General features: G+C 36.8%; 1 protein-coding gene across 7 annotated transcripts in view; it reads right to left on the minus strand.

The window, feature by feature from the left end:
• R3HCC1L (R3H domain and coiled-coil containing 1 like) overlaps positions 1-22,348 on the minus strand; it is a 95,186-nt gene that overhangs the window by 71,970 nt on the left and 868 nt on the right. For 3 of the 7 annotated variants that reach the window (XM_070485674.1, XM_070485694.1, XM_070485687.1), the window contains exons 2-3: positions 20,971-21,044; positions 5,564-5,670 (exon numbers count right to left, since the gene is read on the minus strand). The gene's annotated coding sequence lies outside the window, so the exon portion shown is untranslated. Of the gene's footprint in view, positions 1-5,563; positions 5,671-19,931; positions 20,158-20,970; positions 21,045-22,348 lie in introns of all 7 variants that reach the window. The other 4 variants (XM_044752873.2, XM_044752881.2, XM_044752878.2 and 1 more) reach the window with 2 other exon arrangements.

Here is a 22,348-nt window from a genome sequence, read left to right on the forward strand (position 1 = left end):
CAAGATCATACAGCTTCTAGGCGTTAGTTAAGATTTCAAAGTCCCTGCATGTAACTACTACACCTGACTGCCTGATAGTCAGCAGGATGGTCTCTCACAATAATGTATTAATTTAATAAATATTCACAATTTGCTTAGAATCTGTATAAATGCAAGGCAACCAAAGAGAGCTCAAAAATGACTATAGTAAAATAAAATGAACTAGGATAAGAATGAAAGAACTTTAATGATTTCATGGCATGTCTATTCCCAATAACCTTCCAGACTTGAAAGTGCTGACAATAATAATTCACTATCGTCTCTGAAACTTCCTCATTCACCTTGCCTCACCCTCAAAGCCATATGGTGAAGAACCTCACCAGGTGTCAGGAGAGGAACTCCCTCTCTTCTATTCCCCATAAAAATAATCTCTATACTTCTTCCCATCTACTCCCCCAACCATTTGAAAACATTATCCTTCTCCACATACTTCCTTTTCTCCAGAGGCACATGTGAACATGGGAACAACGACCAGTGAACTAAGTAACACAATTCTTAGACTGGAGGAAGCTCCAAAGCAGAATGTAGAGTACACTTTCAAATCTGAGTCTAAAAACAAAAGAAACTCGGCACATCAAATACCTACTGCAGGTGGTATTTTCAGATTTAATCTTAAACAGAATTTAATAGTTACAGTATTTCAATATTAGTCTGCCTTGGACATTTACAGCCTTTGCCTCTCTGCATGCAGTTAGACAAAGAATACAGACTGCAGAACAGTTCAAGAAACAGTTCATGAAAAATCTGAGTATCAAGACTATGAAAGATACAAAATACATGATTCCGTCAGGATCATGGGAGCCCCAAAATACATAAATTATGGCTTGAAAATGTCTTTCTTGCAACATGACACAATTCCTGCCCCCAACTTATCTTACACTCCACTGGCTGTAGTCGCCATGCATCAGCACCAACTGATTTCACGCTTTCTAAGATCAGGAAACAGTCCGCAGCTTAGTCTCTCTCACACTCCACTGATATGGTAACGCCATGGTTCACCAACTTAACTCTTCCAAGTTTAATGTTAACACCTATTATTGACCACCTCAAAAGGGAGTCAGACCAAAGCTTTAATATAACTGAACAATAGCAATATAATATGTAAGAAGAGAGAAAAAAGCCTGCTTCCTACTCTGCATATGTGCCTGGCAGTAAGGGGGAAAGCAAGAAGGGAAAAACTCCCTCCTAAAACTTATTTCCCTCACTACATATCTGGAGGTTGTTTGTGCTTCTAGACTTATTTGAAATTAGTTCCTCTCCTGGATCTATCCTGGGTTACAGGGATATCCTATAGTTGACAACAGAAGAGCTGGAATGCATTAGGCTTTGGGGCTAAGCCTCAAACTAGACATCCATTAAACTTCATCTTTTTTGCCATTTAGGATTCACAGACTAAGGCTAATAAACCATTGAGTAAATTTTGAAAATAGAGGCCACTAGGCGTAATCTGTGCCAAGTGTCTTACATATATTACCTCATTTGATCCCAACTACATATTAAGAGGTAGCTATTAGCTCAATTTTACAGATGAGAAATCTGAAACTTAAGTTACTTAAGATCTCACAGATTGCAACTGTTGGTTAGGATTTCAAAGTTCCTGCACTTAACTACTACAGAATACATGCCTTCTAAAAAATGGGGTAAAATAAAACATAGCAGAGAATAGTTTAAAAACAAAAAACACCAAAGTGCAATAGCAACAAAAGAGAACAGCTGTAAAGGAGGTGGAGTCCCTATGTTAGAGAGAGAGTTACAACCCCGTATGTACCTCATCTTCCGCATTGTAGCTACATTAGCTGGTGTGAAGGCCAATGTGGCTGGTAAGAAACACTTTAAAGCAAGCAAAGAAAGTATTAGATAATTAATAAATAAGAGCTTCTTACATATGCAGATTGAAAGTTTACCTAATTAAAGTTTCAAGAATAACAAATGCTTACCTTAGAATATAATAATATCTTTAGCACAATGCTCCTTTAAGGATCAGGAAGCCTATACCGAGTGCTACAGAAGCCTTTCAAAGAAGAATAATCTACTGAACAAACATGCTCAGGTACTTAAACTGCATTCTAATCTATTATTCTTATAATACAAAAAGAAAGATAAATGTTGAAGACTGGTAAAAGCTAACAGTAGGTAATGGCATTTTCTCACAGTCAAACAAATATTTACTAAGTGCACATATTGTACTGAGATCTATGCTAGAGGCAGTGGAGGATGTAAACTAAGCCTACAAGTAATAAAATGGTTTGAACCACATGAATAACGTAGCCTCCCCTTTAAGTTGTCTCTATTTGGGAAAATAAGAAGATTTTCTTTAAGTTGTTTTAAAGTAGTATATAAATGCCAAATAAAGAGAAAAGCAGTAAATGATAACAACACAGAGAAGAGACATATCACCAAGGGCCTGGAATGGTTGAAGAAGACGTCATAAAGTAGGTGGAATTAGAACTCGGCCTTTGGAAGCTGGCATTGAGAGAGAGAACTCAAGGAAGACACTCCAAGCAGAAAGCACGCCTTGAACATATGAAGAGGGAGTATGTCAAAAAGTGTTATTTTCGAGATAGTTGTAAAAACTAGTCTAGCTAGAGGCAAGGGTTCAATGTAGGGAAATAGTGGAATATTCGGTCAGAAGGACTGTTTTCAGCCTGGAGGACCTTCAGCACTAGGTTTAGGCATGTGATATCCTAAGCAATGAAAAGTTGAATCTAGACCTTACAGACAACTCCTGAAAAGTGATACTATTACAGTGTCTTCCCTTACCCCATTTGCCCTTTCATTTACCTCTGGCATCTTTTTTAATATGCATCATCAGTGTAGAGGCACTGAGATAGCACACAATCTAAAGACTGACATCTCTCTTATGCTTACTTAATCCAATGGTATCAATGACCAAGCTGTAACATATTAACCAAAAACAAGGAATAGGACCAACAAGAGAGAGAGGCTCTAAAACAATGTGCCCCAAATCTAATCTCATATTCAGAATTAGACATTACGCCTAGGGGAGTAACCAAATACATTTACTAGGTATAATCATAATCAGAGAAAGAATAGAACCAAAGTTTGCCCCGCATTAAATTCTACTCCACAATCCAAATAATATCCAGAAACTCATGCCTTGAGGTCCGATGAAGATGGCTATAGTTGGCCAATTGTTTCTGAAATAATACCATCTGGTGGTATGTGTATATGTGTGTACAAAATCTAATAAATAAATAAACAACAGGATAAAGGCTTTGTCTGAGATAAAGGCCTAGTCATTCTGGATCCAGATATGGTAAATGGCCTTATACCAGTGCAATAATTCCTGGAAAAGATAAGCCCAATCCCCATTACTCTGACTTTTATAGTCTCATTTCCTGGCATGAAATGATATTGCTACTCTCTTCAAAACTTTTAAATCTATCCAATCCATACCCTCATCAATATAACATTTAACCTTACAGTTTTGACGAGAGAATAAAATACTAACACCTTGAAAAGAAAAGTGAAACACACTATTTCTACCCTACCAAAACCCACACACACACTCTAGCTGTTTATTTCATATTTAGCAGAGCTAACGAGAATAGCTTCCATCTGAATTGCCCACAGAACTAAGTTGCTCTGCTCCTCTCTCATCTCTTCCCCTCCCCATCCCCTCTAAAACTTACACACAACCACCTCATTCTGCTGTCCACCTTCCCAAAATGCTGCCCAACACTCAACAGGCTGTCACAGATTGTCAGCACTACGTTTGGGGACTTGAGAAGCACTCTTGTGGGACAGCACAGAGTATTAGTACAGCATTTTCCCGGACACAATGTCACTCTTTATAGCCAGTTGCAAATTACTTTCTTCTTAAAAAATAATACTTCTAATAAGACAGGCACAAGGAGATTTTAAATAACCAAGATTAAAATTCACTTTGGTTTGCTCTGAGAGCTGGGTCATTTCAGAGCTATGTACGATGAAACCCCATGCCTCCACTTAAACGAGCCACACATCCTATCTAGCAAACATCTGAAGTCAGCTTCTGATGCTAACAAAAGCAAAGAGACTATCAAAAAGAATCTTTCTCCTTTTTTCCGTGCCTATAGCTCCTCATCCTTAGAGTCTATCTGAGACGACATTGTTTAAGCTCAGCTCTCCACATCAACATTTATGTCTCACCATGCCTTGCTGTGCAAAACCATTTAAAAGACAATTCTGCAAATCATCAGTATCATTTTATTAAGTTATCACCCAACTTTTGCCGTGTGTTTCAGCAGCACACAAGTACAATTATCTTGACAGTTGCTGTTACTGATTCTCTCGTTACCAGTAAAGCCTTCACCCTACACATCAGCCTCCCAGTTGCCACTGGTTACACATGAGAGCCAGAAGCTGGAATAAACTGAAAATATCATCAGAGGATGCAGGTAAGAAAAATCTCTCACAAAATAGCAGGTCCTATCAACTTACTACGTCTTCTTGGAAAAAAAATTTTAATTGAAAATAAACACCTATAGAGTAGTATTAAAAAATCAGGGGCTGGCCCCATGGCCAAGTGGTTTAGTTCACGGACTCCGCTGCAGGCGGCCCAGTGTTTCATTGGTTTGAATCCTGGATGTGGACATGGCACTGCTCATCAAACCACGCTGAGGCAGCGTCCCACATGCTACAACTAGAAGGACCCACAACGAAGAATACACAACTATGTACTGGGGGGCTTTGGGGAGAAAAAGGAAAAAAAATAAAATCTTAAAAAAAAAAAAATTAAAATCAGGGGGCCAGCCCCATGGCCGAGCAGTTAAGTTTGCACGCTCCGCTTCAGCAGCCCAGGGTTTCACCAGTTCTCATCCTGGGTGCGGACGTGGCACCACTCATCAGGCCATGTTGAGGCGGCGTCCCACATGCCACAACTAGAAGGACCCACAACTAAAATATACAACTATATCCTGGAGGGATTTGGGGAGAAAAAGCAAAAAGAAAAAAGAAGATTAGCAACAGTTATTAGATCAGGTGCCAATCTTTAAGGAAAAAAAATTAAAATCAGTTTTACTAGATAGCTAATTATCTTTCATTTCCAAGTTCTTCGATGGCATTATTCATTCTGCTTTGTTATGCTTTACTGAGGATTCACTGACCATCTATTCTTCCTAAACCAGTTCATCAAACCCCTACAATAACCATGCATCTTTGCTGCTCCCTATGTGAACAATAGGGAAGCTAGAGCTTGACAGGAAGAATGTTAATTCTCCGTTTTTACAGAGGCAAGAGACTGAACAGAGCAAAGCTAGTAATCCAAGTTTGAGAATTAATTTCAATATTTAATCAGCTCCTGTTCTCTCTATAACAAACACCAAAATTAAGACAGTCAGTGACTAGAAGCAAGAAAACCTTTAAAAGACCCTAAGTCTTTCAGGAAATTGCCACTTTCAAACTTGTTTTACATACGAGTTACAAAATAAAATGACACTGAAGGAAGAAAATATAAGCAAACATTTAGAATACATAAACAATATTTCTATAAAATATGCATAAGTATAGTTAACTGACTTACCAAATAAGCGACATTTATTTTTTGAATAATAAAACTCTAGAACATGCAGATAGACTGTCTGAAGGCAAATGGTACAAAAGCTCCCTTCTGATGGACAGCAGCCTCACCTGGAAAATAATAATAATAAAAGTTATTTTTATAAAAATATGTAGTTATCACTTCTTTGACACCTGTCTGTGCATTCAACTTTCATTATCTCACTTCATGATACTAAGAGTTTAACACAGTGATTTACCATAGAATGTGCAATGAAAATAAAGACACAAAAATACTTTTTAGAGGCTAATCAACAAAAAAGAATACGGAAATGTCATCTTCTCTCATTCTCAGTCCTCTGAGAACTAGTCTGAGGAGAATGAAATGCCTATTGACTGTCACTAAAAATGAGATAAGAAACAAAATAATACAGATGATCAAAAACAGAAAAAGATGTTCAACTTCCAGTCATTACTGTAGTTCTAACTTATAGGATGGCACATGGTGGATGCTCAATAAGAATATGCTGAATAGATGGTTGAACACACAGATAAAAAATAAACCTTATCTTGGGGCTGGCCTGGTAGCGTAGTGGTTAAGTTCACGTGCTCTGCTTCAGGGGCCAGGGTTCACAGGCTCGGATCCCGGGCGTAGACCTACGCACCGCTAATTAGCCATGCTGTGGCAGTGCCCCGAATACAAATAATAGAGGAAGACTGGCACAGATGTTAGCTCAGGGCTAATCTTCCTCAAGCAAATAAAAGAGAAAAATTGGCAATAGAAGTTAGCTCAGGGCTAATCTTCTTCAGCAAATAAATAAATAAATAAATAAATCTCATCAGTTAACAAAGAAAAATTAAATCACATCAGTCAGCAAAGAACTGCAAAGTAAATACACTCTTTTTTTGCCCATCAAACTGGCAAAGATTAAAAAAAGAGCAACTCTTTTGGTGAATGTAGACTGAATAGGGCTCACACATTGTTAGCAGAGGTATACATTTTATTAATATAGAAAGCATTTTAACAATATTTCAAAATCTTTTATAGATCAAAGGGCCTTTGGACCAGGTAATTCTCCTTCAAAGAATTTATCATAAGGAAATAACTGAATTCTACAAGGATACTTATTCCATAACCATTTATAATAGTGAAAACTTATAAACAACTTTAATGTCCATCTATATGGGCCAGATTAAATAAATTATGGTATATTATACTATGGAGAACAATAAAGATATTTTAAAAAATAATGTAGCTGTAAATATTGATATAAAGATCTAAAAAAGTATAACTTTTTCAAAAATGGAGAATTTAACAAGAAGTGTACAAAATCAATATAAAGAAAACTTTAAAACATTCCTGAAAGACACAAAAGTAGATCTGAACAAATGGAAAGATGTTCCTTGTTCTTGGATAGAAAACTCAACACAAATCAACATGATAAAGATGTTAGTTCTCCCTAACTTATAAAGTTAATGTGATCTCAACAAAAATCTCAATATGAGTAAGTTTTTTTAATGGAAACAGAGAGCTGATAGTAAAGTTCAACAACAGAAAAATAAACAAGTATAAGAATAGCCAACAAAACATTAAAAATGTGAAAAGCTAGCCCCTCAAACAGTATCAAGCATCTCTAACTACGACAGTGTGATAAACAGCGCAGGATCAGACAGACCAGGGCAAAAGAAAACAAAGTCCAGAAACAAAGTCAATGGAAACTTACTATATGACAAAGGTGGCATCGCAAAACACTCGGGCAAAACTGTACTTTTTAAAGAAAATATGCTGGAACAACTAATTAGCATTTGGAAAAAGATTAACTCACAATATTCATTAAAAAAAAATCCAAATGTTATCAGGGATCCAAATCTAACAACTAAAATCATACAAGTACTAGAAGAAAGCTTATGTAAACTCTTCTTTAACCTGAGTAAAGGGAAGGGTTTTCTAAATATAAACCAAAATTCAGATGCAACAAAGGACTGAAAAACTGGACTACATAAAATAAAAGCCTGGGGCTGGCCCAGTGGCATAGTGGTTAAGTTCACGGACTCTGTTTTGAGAGCCTGGGGTTCATGGCTTTGGATCACAGACCTACACATTGCTCATCAAGCCATGCTGTGGCAGCATCCCACATACAAAAAATAGAGGGAGGGTGGCACAGATGTTAGTTCAGTGACAATCTTCCTCAAGCAAAAAGAGAAAGACTGGCAAGAGGTGTTAGCTCAGGGTCAATCTTCTTCACCAAAAAATAAATAAATAAATAAATAAAAGCCTAAACACACACACTCCAAAGTCAAAAGACAACTGACAAACTGGGAGAAAATATTTGTAACATATATCACTTATAAAGAGCTAATATTCCTAATATAGTTTTTAAAGCTCTTAAAAGTTGAGGGAGGAAAAAAATCCAAAAACCTGACAGAAAAATTTTTTAAAAGATACAATTCACACAAAAAAAAGATATTAAAATGACCTTTATACATTTGGAAAGATGTTCAACTTCACTACTAATATGAGAAATGAATATTAAAACTATATTGAGGTGCCATTTCTTACCTATAAGGTTAGCAAAAATTAAAAAGTATAACAACACAATCTGATGGTGACACTGTGGAGAAACTAACACTTTCCTACATTGCCGGTGGGAATTCAAATTTGTACAACCCCAAAGAAAGGCATTTAGCAATTTTTAAGAAAACTATATAGATGCCTTTAAAGTTCTGACTCAATCGTTCCATTTTAAGAATTTACCCAAACAAAAATATATATAGACAAGATTAGTCATTGCAGCACTGTTTGTAAATGCAAAATATTGAAAACAGCGTAAGAGAATGGTTAACACCCTTACGACAGAGTACTGTGCAACCGTAGGAGGAAAAGACAGAGGGAGAGGGCTAGCTTTATAAACTGATGTGGAATGGATTCCAAAATATATGGGGCTAAGTGAAAAAAGCAAAGTACAAAAGAGTATCTATAGCATGCTACCTTTCATCTAAGAAAGAAGAGGAAATCAGAAAATATACATGTATCTCCTCATTCCTGGGAGGAAAAACACACAGGAAGGATAATTCAAAGAATGATAAGATAGGTTACCTACAGAGGGTGGGTGGAAACAGGGTGGAAAGGACAGAAGAAATGGGTGACACTGCTCTGAGTATGTATTTTTTACACATTTCTGACTTTTGGAACCATGTTAATGTTTCACATATTCAAAAATAAATAAGATTGAATAGGATGAGGAGAAAAAGTTAGAATACAAAAAGAACTGACCTGTATTTCAAATGACTAAATAACCACATGAGGGAGGGAAGAATGCTGAGGAGAGAAAACAAACCCTAGTAACTCTGAACATGGCTTTTGGATCAGCACTGTCCAAAAGAAACAGAATGGGAGGCACATATGTAATTAATATTTTCTAGAGGCCACACTGAAATAAAGTAAAAGTAGGTGAAATTAATTTTATTAATATATTTTATTCTATCTTATGTATCTAAAATATTTCAATACCAAATCAACATAAAATTATTGAGATACTTAAGATTCCTGATTTCATACAAAGTTTTCAAAATCTAGTGTATATTTTACACTTACAACAAATCTCAATTCACGTAGTTAGTGGCTACCCTATTGGACAGTGAAGACAGACCATATGCCCTTAGGCTAAAGGAAAAAGCTATCGACAAATATTGAACTCTATTTACTAGGTATCTTTTAAACAGTGGTACGAGTTAGCAATTCTATTTTTCGATATTTAGGATTGAGCCAATAAGTAAAAACACGAATAATGGGGCTAGGGTTCTCACTGTTGGAAGGAGCTGTGAATACAGAATGAACGAAGGACAGAATAAACCCCGTAGTGTTAGACTGTAATCACAGGTATCTCTATCAACTCATCGCTTTCAGTAGACAAAGACGTACATGTGTGCGCACACACACGTCACATCAACTTCCTAGACACCTGCTGAGAGGGCCTAGAAGCAATGACACCCAGCTGCAATGAGGACACCTAGAGTCTGGATCCTGGCTTACAAGGCCATTCTCTGCTAAAAGGACAAGAGCTCCTTGAAGAAATAACTCATTCTAGGGATCAAGCTTGGAAAATGCAAGATGAGCCCAGAACATCTTGTGGTAAAAAGTTAGGAAGTACTCAAACAATAACAATTGCAGGCCAAAAGAAGACAATCAGCTTGAAGGGGCTCCCGCTGGCCAAATCCAGGACAGTGTCAAAACAAACAATGAAATAAAGTATCATTATAAATAAGTGCAGAAGCAATGAGGAGAATTAGAAAATCACCATTTAGGAATCATGAAAATGATTCAGGCAGAAATCACCAACGGATACTAACATTACTGAGTAAAAGTTCAAGGAGTAATAGGCTATTATTTATAAAGTCTCAAAGCATCTTTTCAAAAATACCTCAAAATTACAAACAAAATGTGAATGTACTTAATCCCACCGAACTGTACACTTAAAAATGGTTAAAATGGTAAATTTTTTTAAGTATATTTTACCACCAAAAAATTACAAAAGGAAAAATAACTTTACACTGGAAAACCTGGCAGACACTTCCTTAATGAAGTGATCCAAGATCACATTACGAGTATTTCAGCATCCTGTGCCTCCTGACATGATGCCCTGAGAAGCGTAACATTACTTCTGTGGCACTCTTGCGGGAAATAGATAACCTGAATCCTATCACGAGGAAACATCAGATAACCCCAGATCATAGGCATTATACAAAATAATTGGCCTGCACTCTTCAAAAATGTCAATGTCTGGAAAAAACAAAGATAGACTGAGGAAATGCTCCAGATTAAAGGAAACTAAACAGATATGACAAATGAATGCACTCTATGATGTGAAATTTTCTCTTGTACAATAGTACATTATTGGGACAATGGGTGAAATTTGACCAAGTCTGTAGATTCGATAATAATATTAAATCAATGTTAATTTCCTGATTTTGACAACTGTACTGTGGTTACCTAAAAGCATGTCCTTATTTTTAGAAAATGCACTCTGAAGTATTTAGGTATACAGGAAATTCAGGTATACGTATACAAGTATTTAGGTATAAGTCTGCACCTTACTCAAACGATTCAAGAAATAAATATTGAGAGATAAAGAGAGAGAGAGAGAGAAAAAGGAAATGTAGTAAAGTGTTAACATTTGGAGTATCTGGGTGAACTTTCTGTACATTCTTCTAACTTTTCTGTAGTGTGAAATAATGTCAACGTAAACAGAAAAAAGATGTTAGCACAGTACCTGGCACATAATCTGCAATCAAATAAATAGTAGCTTTAGATGTTAAGGAGAACATTATATCCTGTGCAAAAAAATCATCCTGACTCAAGAGATTTATACTTTCATGATGGAAAAAAATGGGGAGGAGCAAAATAATACATATAGTATATTCCACTTAAACATATTTGCACAAATACACAGATAAATGAAGAGAAAAGACTAGGAAATATACACTAAAAAGTTAATAGCAGCTAGCTCTGAGTAATGGAGTTTGCTAGCTTCCTTATAATGAAGATGAATCGTTTTTATGTTTTTTTCTGAAAATTACTTTTAGAAATTAAAGGGCTAGCCCACAATCAAGGAAGCCATGACATCCTTCCTTTTCTATCACAGTACCCCCCTCTCTGCAGACCTACATTTAGTCACTGTATTTGAGCACCATATTCTGTTACTTTGCCTTTCATATATTACAATTAAAATGATCATGTGGTATCATTTCACATAAAAATATTCCAGTTAGTTTGTCAAATCATTTCAGTCTTGCGGGTTAAGAGAGTGGAATGGACATACACATACAACTGTGCTTCTTTCCAAAATCCTACTAAAATAACAGTACAGTCTTTTTTTTTTTCCAAGACATAAATCAACAAGGATGGAGAGAGCAGAAGAGGAGGAAAAAGTAACAAAACTTCAGAAATTGGAACATACACAGATGAATGCTAACTCTATAGCAGATCCTGGAGAGCCAAATACAAATCCAGCAGTAGAGAAAGCTGAGACCCAAACCAATTTATAACCAGAAACCCGCACAAGGGTCAGGAACTACCAGCACCATCTCTGGAACTGGAAGTGAAGTGGGGAAGGGGCAACAGGTGAAAGCTGTTTGAGGCGTAGTTAGATCCTTATATCCCCTCCCCCTCCCTGAAAGAAGACTTGAGGTTATCTCTGCAGAATGTAAAACAGATGATCTCTAGTTTGGGGGCTGAATAGAAGTGCAAAGGTCTTTAAAACTGGGTGATTAAGTGAGCATACTGAACACTAAGCTCTACTGCTCCCACCCCCATCCCCACACACCAGCTCCCTGCAAAACTCAATATAAGGGCCCTCCAGGTACCTACAAATACCCAGCACAGCATAAAATAGACACAGACATGCACCAAGGCACATCACTGTGAAATTTCAGAATACTGGGGACAAAGCAGAGATCCAAGAAGTTTCCAAGAAGAAGGTCCAAACAAAAGAAGATTCATGTTGGCTTACTACTTCCGAACAGCAACAGAAGACAACGAGAAAAAAACTATGCCTTCAAAATTCTAAAGAAAAGTATTTCTAATCTAGAATTTTACACTCACCCAAACTATGTTAATCAAATGTGAGAACAAAAACAGAGACATTCTGACATGGAAAGACTCAAAAAATTACCTCCCATGTACTCTTTCTTAGAAAATTACTAGAAGATTGAGCAAATTCAGGAAAAGACTGATTGTTCGTAGCCATGGTAAAAAGCTGCCCGGAGAACCAGTTTTAAGTCCACTCAATTGATAATGACAACTTACCTCAGCAGCTACTCTTTCACAAGCCAAGTAATCAGGGACAGATTCACTCCAATAAACACACCCCTGAGCAGTAACCAATCAACAACGTCATCCAAATAAAATGCTTCTGTACATGATGTTAACCCACTTCCACCTCTTAAAATCTTCCAATCCCTGAACTCCATACTCCCCAAAAACACTATGTAATATTAACAATCCAGTGTGTTTAGGGAAATTATACGTGATGAGATATTCTGGACAGAGAGTGATGGTCTCATCATCCTTTGGCGCCAAACAGGGAAATAAAACAAAGACAGACATGGGATATGGAAAACAGGATATCCAACACAAGAGAGAAGTGAAGGAGTATTGGTGAATGGGGATTCCAGGATAACTGTGCACTAAAAGTAGAAGGCAACCAATCCAAATTGACACACGAATGTTGAAGGCTATCATCCCCATGCTCTCTGCCACAGTGACATCTTTTTAATCTGACACAACTACTAGAAGATGTGCTCCACCTGAGCAAAAGGGTTAATGAAGAATGAGGAAGATAAAGAATTCCAACAACACTGGGAATCAAAACCACAAGGAGAGAAAAGTCTAAGGATGACAACAAGGGAAATCATTCCAGAACTGTGCAGAAGGCCCAGGTAGCAGGCCCAGAAAGGAGGACAATGAAGGTCTCCAGAAGAGAAGTTTCCAAGAATCTCTTTTTTCAATTGAGGTCACATTGGTTTATAACATTATGTAAATTTCAGGTGTACATCATTATATTTCAGCTTTTGTATAGACTGCACCGTGTTCATCACAAAAAGTCTAGTTTCCATCCATCACTATACATATGTGTGTGCTCCTTTATCCTTTTTGCCCTCCCCCCTCCCCCTTCCCCTAACCACCAATCTGTTCTCCATATCTATATGTTTGTTTTTTTATCTTCCACATACAAGTAAAATCATACAGTATTTGTCTTTCTCTGTCTGACTTAATTTCACTTAGCATAATACCCTCAAGGTCCATCTGTGTTGTCACAAATGGCACGATTTTGTCTTTTTTTAATGGCTGAGTAGTATTCCATTGTATATAATATACCACATCATCTTTATCCATTCATCCATTGATGGGCACTTAGACTGGTTCCAAATCCTACCTATTGTGAATAACCCTGCAGTGAGCATAGGGGTGCATATATCTTTTCAAATTAGTGTTTTCATGTTCTTTGGATAAATACCTAGAAGTGGAATAGCTGGATCATATGGTATTCCTATTTTTAATTTTTCAAGAAATCGCCATACTGTTTTCCATAATGACTGCACCAATTTGCATTCCCACCAGCAATGTAGAGGGTTCCCTTTTCTCCACATCTTCTCCAACACTTGACTTTTTAATAACAGCCATTCTGACAGGTGCAAGGTGATATCTCACTGTAGTTCTAATTTGCATTTCCTTAGTAATTAGTGATGGTGAACATCTTTTCATGTGCCTGTTGGCCATGTGAACATCTTTGGAAAAATGTCTGTTCATATCCTCTGACCATTTTTTTTCCCCTGAGAAAGATTCACCCTGAGCTAATATCTGTTGCCAATCTTCCTTTTGTTGTATGTGAGCTGCTGCCACAGTATGGCCAGTGACAGAGGAGTAGGTCCACACCCAGGAACCAAACCTGGAACAGCAAAGCGGAGCATGCCGAATTTAACCACTAGGCCACCAGGGCTGGCCCTCCTCTGCCCATTTTTTTATCAGGTTGTTCACATTTTTGTTGTTCAGTTGTGTGAGTTCTTCATATATTTTGCAAACTAACTCTTTATTGGATATATGATTTGCAAATATTTTCTCCCAGTTGGTGAGTTGTCTTTTTGTTTTGTTGATGGCTTCTTTTGTGCAAGAATTTCTTTAAAAACAAAGAAAATTGGAACTGATAGACTACTGTGACTGATCTTGTGGAAAAGTATACTGAGAGGCTACTATTTAAGACATTATCAGCAAATAAAATTTGCACAGGCTTAATAATGTAAACACAGCATTAACTATTTTATTTAACCAAATATTGTAATATAAGTAAATTGGGAGGCTAGGGGAGGAGTAGCAGTGGTCATAATGGTTTAAAAACAGTAAAATTTTCTCTTTCATAATAGAAACTCAATATATAATGAACAAATTGGTAAATCAAAAGACAGCATTACACATATATTATTTAAAAATATGGAGGGGCCAGCCTCATGGTCTAATGATTAAGTTTGGCGCACTCCATTTCAGTGGCCCGGGTCCAAGGGTTTGATCCCAGGAACAGACCTACACCACTCTTCAGCCATGCTGTGGCGGCAACCCACATACAAAATAGAAGAAGACTGGCACAGATGTTAGCTCAGAGCTAATCTTCCTCAGAAAAAAAAAATATGGAGATATGTAAATGCCAGGAGAAACAGCTTAAGGAGTTGAAAGTGGTTACCTTTAGGGAAAGGACTAGAGAGAATGGGAAAGGGTGGGACAAAAACTACTCACTATATTTTTGTTATAAACCACTTTTTTACTATTTGACTGTTTAAACTGTCTATTTTAAACTATAGATCTGCTGATAAAATATGAAAAACAGCAACATATGAACATCTTATCTTAAATATACTCTTCATCATTCAAGAATATATAAATAAAACATTTTCAACTGAAAGGGACAAAAAATCCTAGGGTAAAAGTTCTCCCCTTTTTGTTGGAAGACCCTCATATTACCAATACTGAAAGAGCATAAACATACAACATACAGAAGAGCTTTAAAAATAAAAAATGTTAAAGCAAATTAACAATTGAGTGGAGAGATTTAAGTAATTGTAATACTAGGAAGACTGTAGGTCTGACCTTACTTACAAATTCATTAATGATCAAGAAAGTGCAAATAACACATTTAATTAAATTTGCTCATTTATCTATTTTGGGAAGTACAATTAACAGCAGTGAGAGAGAGCAGTAATATAAAAGGACAGAGATGGATTAAAAACATTGGCCAAAACAACCAAATTGGAGAGTGGATGGAAGGCTAGGTAAAATTATAGGCTTAAAACAACAAAAAAAGATAGCAGAAACTTATTTACCATCAATTTTACTGCACACTGTTGCCATGTGAAGTAATTTTGGCCAACACTAATATTAAATGAGGATATATGTATACACACACATACACATACATATATACACATAATATTTTTCTTTATGAGACTGATAATTCTAATTAAGCAAGGATTCATGAAGGTATTAGACTCTAAAAACAAAGTACTATTGACACAATTTGACAAAAGTAGTTTTACACTCATAGTTTCCTAAGTACAGAAACTCTATCAGGGATTACCAATAATTAATTAAACTGTCCTAAAGACAATTAACTCTGTTATCTACCCTTTATTCTTCATCTAGCTACATTTGGATCATCCTCACTATTTCTGTTCTTTATACCCAGGCACTGACCATTCAAAACAGTCTATATTCCCCAAGTTCTCTAGCAGGAGTATGGCTCTGTGACTAAGTTTTATCAATGGAATATGAACAAAAGTGGTATATATAACTTTCAGGAAGTATCCTTAAAGGGAGGGAGATGTGTTCTTACTCTCTTCCTCCTTTCTGCTGGTTGGAATGTGGATGTAATGGCTGGAGCTCCAGTAGCTATCTTAGACCCTAAAGTAACTTTGGAAAAGAATAGAATCCATGCACAATGGAGAGACATAACACCATGACAAACAATACCAGTCCCAGACTACTTCTGGAATTCCTGACATTGAGAAAAATACACTTCTATCATGTTTAAGTCTCTCTTACTTGGTTGCAACGAAATCTAACCCTAATGAATATAACCTCTATACTAAAATACACTCCTTGTTTTCTTTCTTTCTCTAAACAATCTCCCTCTGCTCCTTTGCTGACTCTTTTTCTGCCTCCCACTTCCTTCCTACGAGTATTCCCCAATATTCCATCCTTGGTCTTTTCTGCTCTAGGCCAAACATTCTACAAAATCACATCTCTATAGGTCTGATTGAGCTCTAATTTCATCTCCAGCTGTCTATCATTCCACTTGTACGAGACATAATTATACAGGAACGTAAGTGATTTTTAAAACAAACAAAAGAGATAAACAAAGTGGTGGTAATAGCAATAGCAGTAGTTTGTTGTGATGGTAATAAATAGCTAATATTTACTGAGCTCTTACTATTTGCCAGCTATTGGTCTAAGAGCTAACCCTCACAACAATCCTATGAAATAGGCAGTATTATCACCATCCCCATTTACCAACAAGGAAACTGAGACCCAGACAAGTTACATAACTTGCTCCAGACACATAACAAATGTACTAAAGAAATCATTCAAACCCAGGCTCTCAAGAACCCACCCTCTTAACCAGTACCCACTAGCACCTTATTCTAAAGATGCTATCACAGCTTAAAACTTTTCAAAGCTGTCCTCAGCAACCACAATAGTCACTTAAATATCCTCTATGGTGATAAATTTCATGCCTCTGAAGACTAATTTTTAGAAACTGCCAAGTATCACTTAGAAACAAGTATGGTAAATAAGATGAGTGATCAAGCAAGATAACACTGTTCTGGGGACAAAGGATATGACCACCAAGTAATGAGATTAGTTTTCTTGTATGGCTCTACTGGTTCTGAAAGCAGTTCCAAAAGACAAATTCCAAAGAATATCAATTTGCTAGAATAAATGCATTGCCTCAAAAATGGATTACTTTAAAAGGAACAGCATTCATTTACTAAGTTCTTTATTTTTAAAGCATGAGATTTTTAAACTACCATTTAAATTATCTAATACCTAAAACTCATATTAGCAATTGAACTCATTATCGTTCTCCCTAGATCCATCTGAGATCCCTTCCCAACGTAACTATTAATGGTACCACAATACACTTGACATGCCAGGCTCAAAACTTTGAGGTATTCTGATTCTTCCAGCTCTTCTAACCCCACCCTAATTGTTCTTCCTCCACAAGAGCTATCACGTTTTCTATTTCCACATTATTCTATGACTGTACTATTGAAATACTCTCCAGCCACTCCCTACTTGAGGTTATCACACAAAATTGCCAGTACAACCTTTCAAACTCTCCTTTCATCATATGACTTTCAACAGAAGTACTGTTACCTATAGGATCAAATCTAAGTTCTTCAGGCTAGCTTTCAAAGCCTTCCATTAATTCTTCTTCATTATCCCTACACACATATAAACCCAACAAATCACATCTCTTTCCTACTCATCATCAGTAAAAATCATACCATTTGTGCAGTACTGTTAACGTTTCCTTTTTGTCTTGTTCAGTTCACATGTTGTACTCTCTTTTGCTTCTAACTACTCCCTGTGTAGAATTTTTTTCTGTTCTTTCTACTCAATTTATTATTCTCACTTCCTTCATGATCGTCCTCTTCCATGAAACCTAAATAACCTCACATAGATACTCTGCATTTTGCATTCCTCTACAGAGAGATCATCCAGGAGTAGAACTGGAAGAACCTCAAAAACTGACCAAACTGGGACTTCTTTTGTGTATGAGTGATTTTCTAAGGAGAGGGTTAACTTTCATCAGATTATTCTGTCAAATACCTTGGAAGGTTCATTTGACAGCGGACAAAATGGAAGCCCAGAGATATCCTCTAACTTACCCTAGTTTTCAGTCTGGCAATGGCAAAACCAGAATTTGAACCCTAGTCCCCTAGGTTCCCAACCAAAGTAAATATAAATTTAAAGATCACTGCCCAGTAATATAATTCATGCTATGTTCCTGAAAGAGTGATAGACACTATTAATAAACATGTTATTTTTTTTTAAGAAAGCAAGATACAAAATGTACATACAATAGTAAGAGATTCCAATTTAAGAGAGAGAGTGTGTGTATATTACATTAATACCACACACAGGGAAAACAGTCACTTCCAAGTGGTGAAAATATAGCTATATTTTCAAATCCTACATAACGAACATGTCTTGAATTTATAATATTAAGAAATACTTAAATTAAAATTATATGACATCATGAAGTCAAAGATAAATTCCTCAACCTTGAACTCAACTGTCAGAGGCAAAGAAAAGTTTCAGGCTGCCCAAGGAAACAAACAAGCAGCACAGTACAAAAACGAAACATCACAGCAAAAAGGGAAGGAATAGCAATGTCATATTGACAATATTGGTGGCAAAAACCAAGAGCTACATGGCTCCTGGGGCTTGTTCACTTCAGTACTTAATAAATCATTGGTTCTCACACTAGAAGAGTCAAGAGGCCTAAACTGTCACCGGGAATTGCATGTATAGAAAGATGAGCATGCTGACTTTGAGACAATTATTTGGGATGGTTGCAGAGAATTACCAATCATATAAACAAATCAAGACTATTTCTTTTCTTTCTGGGTCTTCTCCTAAAATGAAAATATGCAATGAAGGCGCAGAAGTTCTGGGAAGATTCTTGTGAAGAAAAAGTCTAGAACCACCAAAATAGGCTAATAAACTCATCTTTTCCTAAGTTTTTAATTCCACTCCAAAATCCCTTTATCAAAAACTCTTGGGGCCAGATAGGTTTCAGAATTCTGAATTTTTTCTCAGATTTTAGAAAAGTTAATATGGTAGATATTCTATATGTTACAAAATATTCCAACCAGGGTCTGGGTCAACACTCTGTAATTAAACACACTAATATGTCTGTGGAAAAAAGTATGACTAGTTATACTAGGTATGATAAAGACTACAAACCACCTTACATCAGTGCAGACTGGATTGTGCCGCCAAGTGAGTCTGCCACAAACTTCCTACAAACTTTCCACTTTCACAACAGTTGGAATTTCGGAACCATGGATAAGAAATTATGGACCTTAAACTAGCTTCATCTGAGAGGTGAGATTATCAGTGGATTTTATTTGTTTTACAAATGCTGAGAAAATGAACTCAGAATGATTATACAAACCAAAGTGACAAAACTAGTAAGTAGCAGAGCCTGGATTCAAACCTTGACTCCAAAGGTTAGGTTATCTCCACTATACAATACAGTCTCTCCAGAACAATCAACAAAATATTCCTCTTCAGAACTATTCAGCACAGTCATTACTAACTGAGTATCCACTAGGCACACTTAGATGCTACCGCTGGGAATGAGCGTACCTTCCAAAAACTTCTTTTAAGTAAAAAATGGTCGAGGAACAAAAGTGTTTAAAACACAAAGGAAAAAATAACACATTATAGCATACAAAGTAGATTGTAATGCAAGTGACTCTCTGTTGTCATAGTTTTGTATACAAGTTTGTATTAAAAACAGTTACCTCACTGATTCATAACTAAAGGTAAGCATTAAAACAGTAAAGCAAAGCCAAGGGATTCCACGTCAAAAAAGAGAAGTAAACGACAGCCATAAAAAAAGACAAAATCATCCCATTTGCAACAACATGGATGGAACTTGAGGGTATTATGCTAAGCAAAATAAGCCAGAGAAAAACAAACACTGTATGATTTCACACATATGTGGAAGACAAACAAACACATGCACAAAGAGAAAAGATTAGTGGTTACCAGAGGGGAAGGGGGTTGGGGGTGGGCATAAGGGGCAAAGAGGCACATATAAATAGTGACGGACAGGGGCCAGTCCGGGGGCACAGCGGTTAAGTGCACTCATTCCACTTTGGTGGTCCGGGGTTCACAGGTTCGGATCCCAGGTGCGGACATGGCACCACTTGGCAAGCCATGCTGTGGTAGGCATCCCACATATAAAGTAGAGGAAGATGGGCACGGATGTCAGCTCAGGGCCAGTCTTCCTCAGCAAAAAGAGGAAGATTGGTGGCAGATGTTAGCTCAGGGCTAATCTTCCTCAAAAAAAATGAATTAAATAAATAAATAAATGGTGACTGACAAATAATAATGTACATCCAAAATTTCACAGTTATAAACTAGTATGACTTCAATAAAATAAAATTTAAAAAAGAGAGTAAAGGAAACATTTCCTAAACATCTGAATCTGCAGACATCTTGTAGTCAATACAGCATTTGAAGGAATGAAAAATAGTATATTTTAATTCTTAACCCTAAGACTTTGCTTTGATCAACAAAGCAGTGTTCTCTATTAGGTTTTCCTCTTTGCTTTCTCTAAACTCTCAGTCCTTGCCGATACACATACACCAACGCCACTATCAGCACCAATCACTAGGTTTCCATCTTCAAAAAATGAGGGTCATGGGACCAACATAGTGGTTAAGTCCACATGCTCCACTTCGGAGGCCCAGGGTTCACAGATTCACATCCTGGGCACGGACCTATGCACTGCTCATCAAGCCATGTTGTGGCAGCGTCCTACATACAAAATTGAGGAAGATGGGCACAGATGTTAGCTCAGGGCCAATCTTCCTGAGCAAAAAGAGGAAGACTGGCAACAGTTATCTCTGGGCTAATCTTCATCACAAAAAAAAAAAAAGAAAAATATGAGGGTCACCAAGTCTTCTATAAGGACCCTACCCACTAGGCTAAACTTTTAGAGTCAAATAGTCTGGCTTAAAAAAACCATGCAGGGGAGGACAAAAAAACGCTCTATAAAACTATGTCCTAGTCAATACTTAAGTCATAAACATAGATAATTGTTCTGCTACAAGCTATAAAGTGCAGATGGAAAACAGCAGTCTCACCTCAGGTTACAAATGAAGTACTAGTCCAACAGCACATCTCAACAATGATCTTTGCACAACAGCATTTTGGAAACCTCCAAAAGTGAAAAACAGCATAATATAATCTTTATATAAAATGCAATTGCTAAAAAAACCACAAAACTCTACAATGTGAGAACCTCTACAGTATCTTTTTTAAGTTTATGGGTTAAAGATAACTATCCTCATTTTACAAACAAAAAAAATGGAATCTCAAGAAAATACTTTATCTAAAATTATCATCATCATTTTTTACCATCATCCTAGTCATCAATTACAATAGCAACAAAATAATGAGCACTTACTCACTTTAGGCACTACAAGACTCCTTATATTCACATCTGACTTAATCCTTATAGACACCTTGTGAGGTAAATTATCCCCATTTTAAAGATTAGTAAACAGGTTGAAAGAGGTCAACTAATTTGCTAAAAGTCACAGCACCAGAATTTGAACTCAAATTTGTTCAACTTGGTACATTAAACTAATTCACTTATTGCCATTCTCTTTTGTCTTCTGAAACATGTTCAAGGATTTGTCAACCAATGATTTCAGAATAAATACAAGATTACCTAATTACTACACCTCCAAACCCATAAAGAATTGATTGTAAAAATCCCCATTCTCTACAAGGGGGAAAAAAGACAAAAAGCCACCTGCTTAGAGTCTCAGAGCTTAACTGCCAGAAAAGAAAACAAAATGGAATATTGGCTACTTATATTCTGAATTCTAACTATAAGGAAACCCAGATTCCTAGCACATTTACCTAGAATAGGTGACAATAACCCCAATATTTCAGCTAGTTTGCACACACACAGAAAGTTAGCAGGATTATGTCAGAATCACAGGGAGGTTTAGCACGAGCTGTATCTGAAAAGGTGAAAAAGACGTACGACCTGCTGGAGACAGGCATGAGTTTATCTGAGAAACATTAAGTGCTTTCTGAGATCCTCGTATCTGTGGTGCTGAAGGTTCTAACAGAGCAGGGGGTAGACAGGTGTGTGTGTGTGTTGAGGGGATGGAAGTGTCCAAATTCTGGTGGATCTTAAAATCCAGATAAAGTTTAAAACTGACTCTACAGGTGATGAGGTCTTATGTCACCTCTTCACCAGGAACACGGCATAAGAATATGTGTATGACTCACATTCGTTTCCAAAGACACTTTCTCCCTACTTATTAACTCATCTGACCTTCATAACGACCATGATCATGTTTATGACAAGTACATAAAGACACGAATGTGGTTTTAAAAGTCAACTGACCCGGAATGGAGACCGGAGAATAGTGAGGTTATATTTGAAACATGCTTTCTCGCATTATTACTTCTCCTGAACCCTACAACAAAACTGGAAGGCAGGCC

Source organism: Equus asinus, chromosome 2 (assembly GCF_041296235.1).
Source record: "Equus asinus isolate D_3611 breed Donkey chromosome 2, EquAss-T2T_v2, whole genome shotgun sequence".
In the NCBI taxonomy this organism is placed as follows: domain Eukaryota; kingdom Metazoa; phylum Chordata; class Mammalia; order Perissodactyla; family Equidae; genus Equus; species Equus asinus.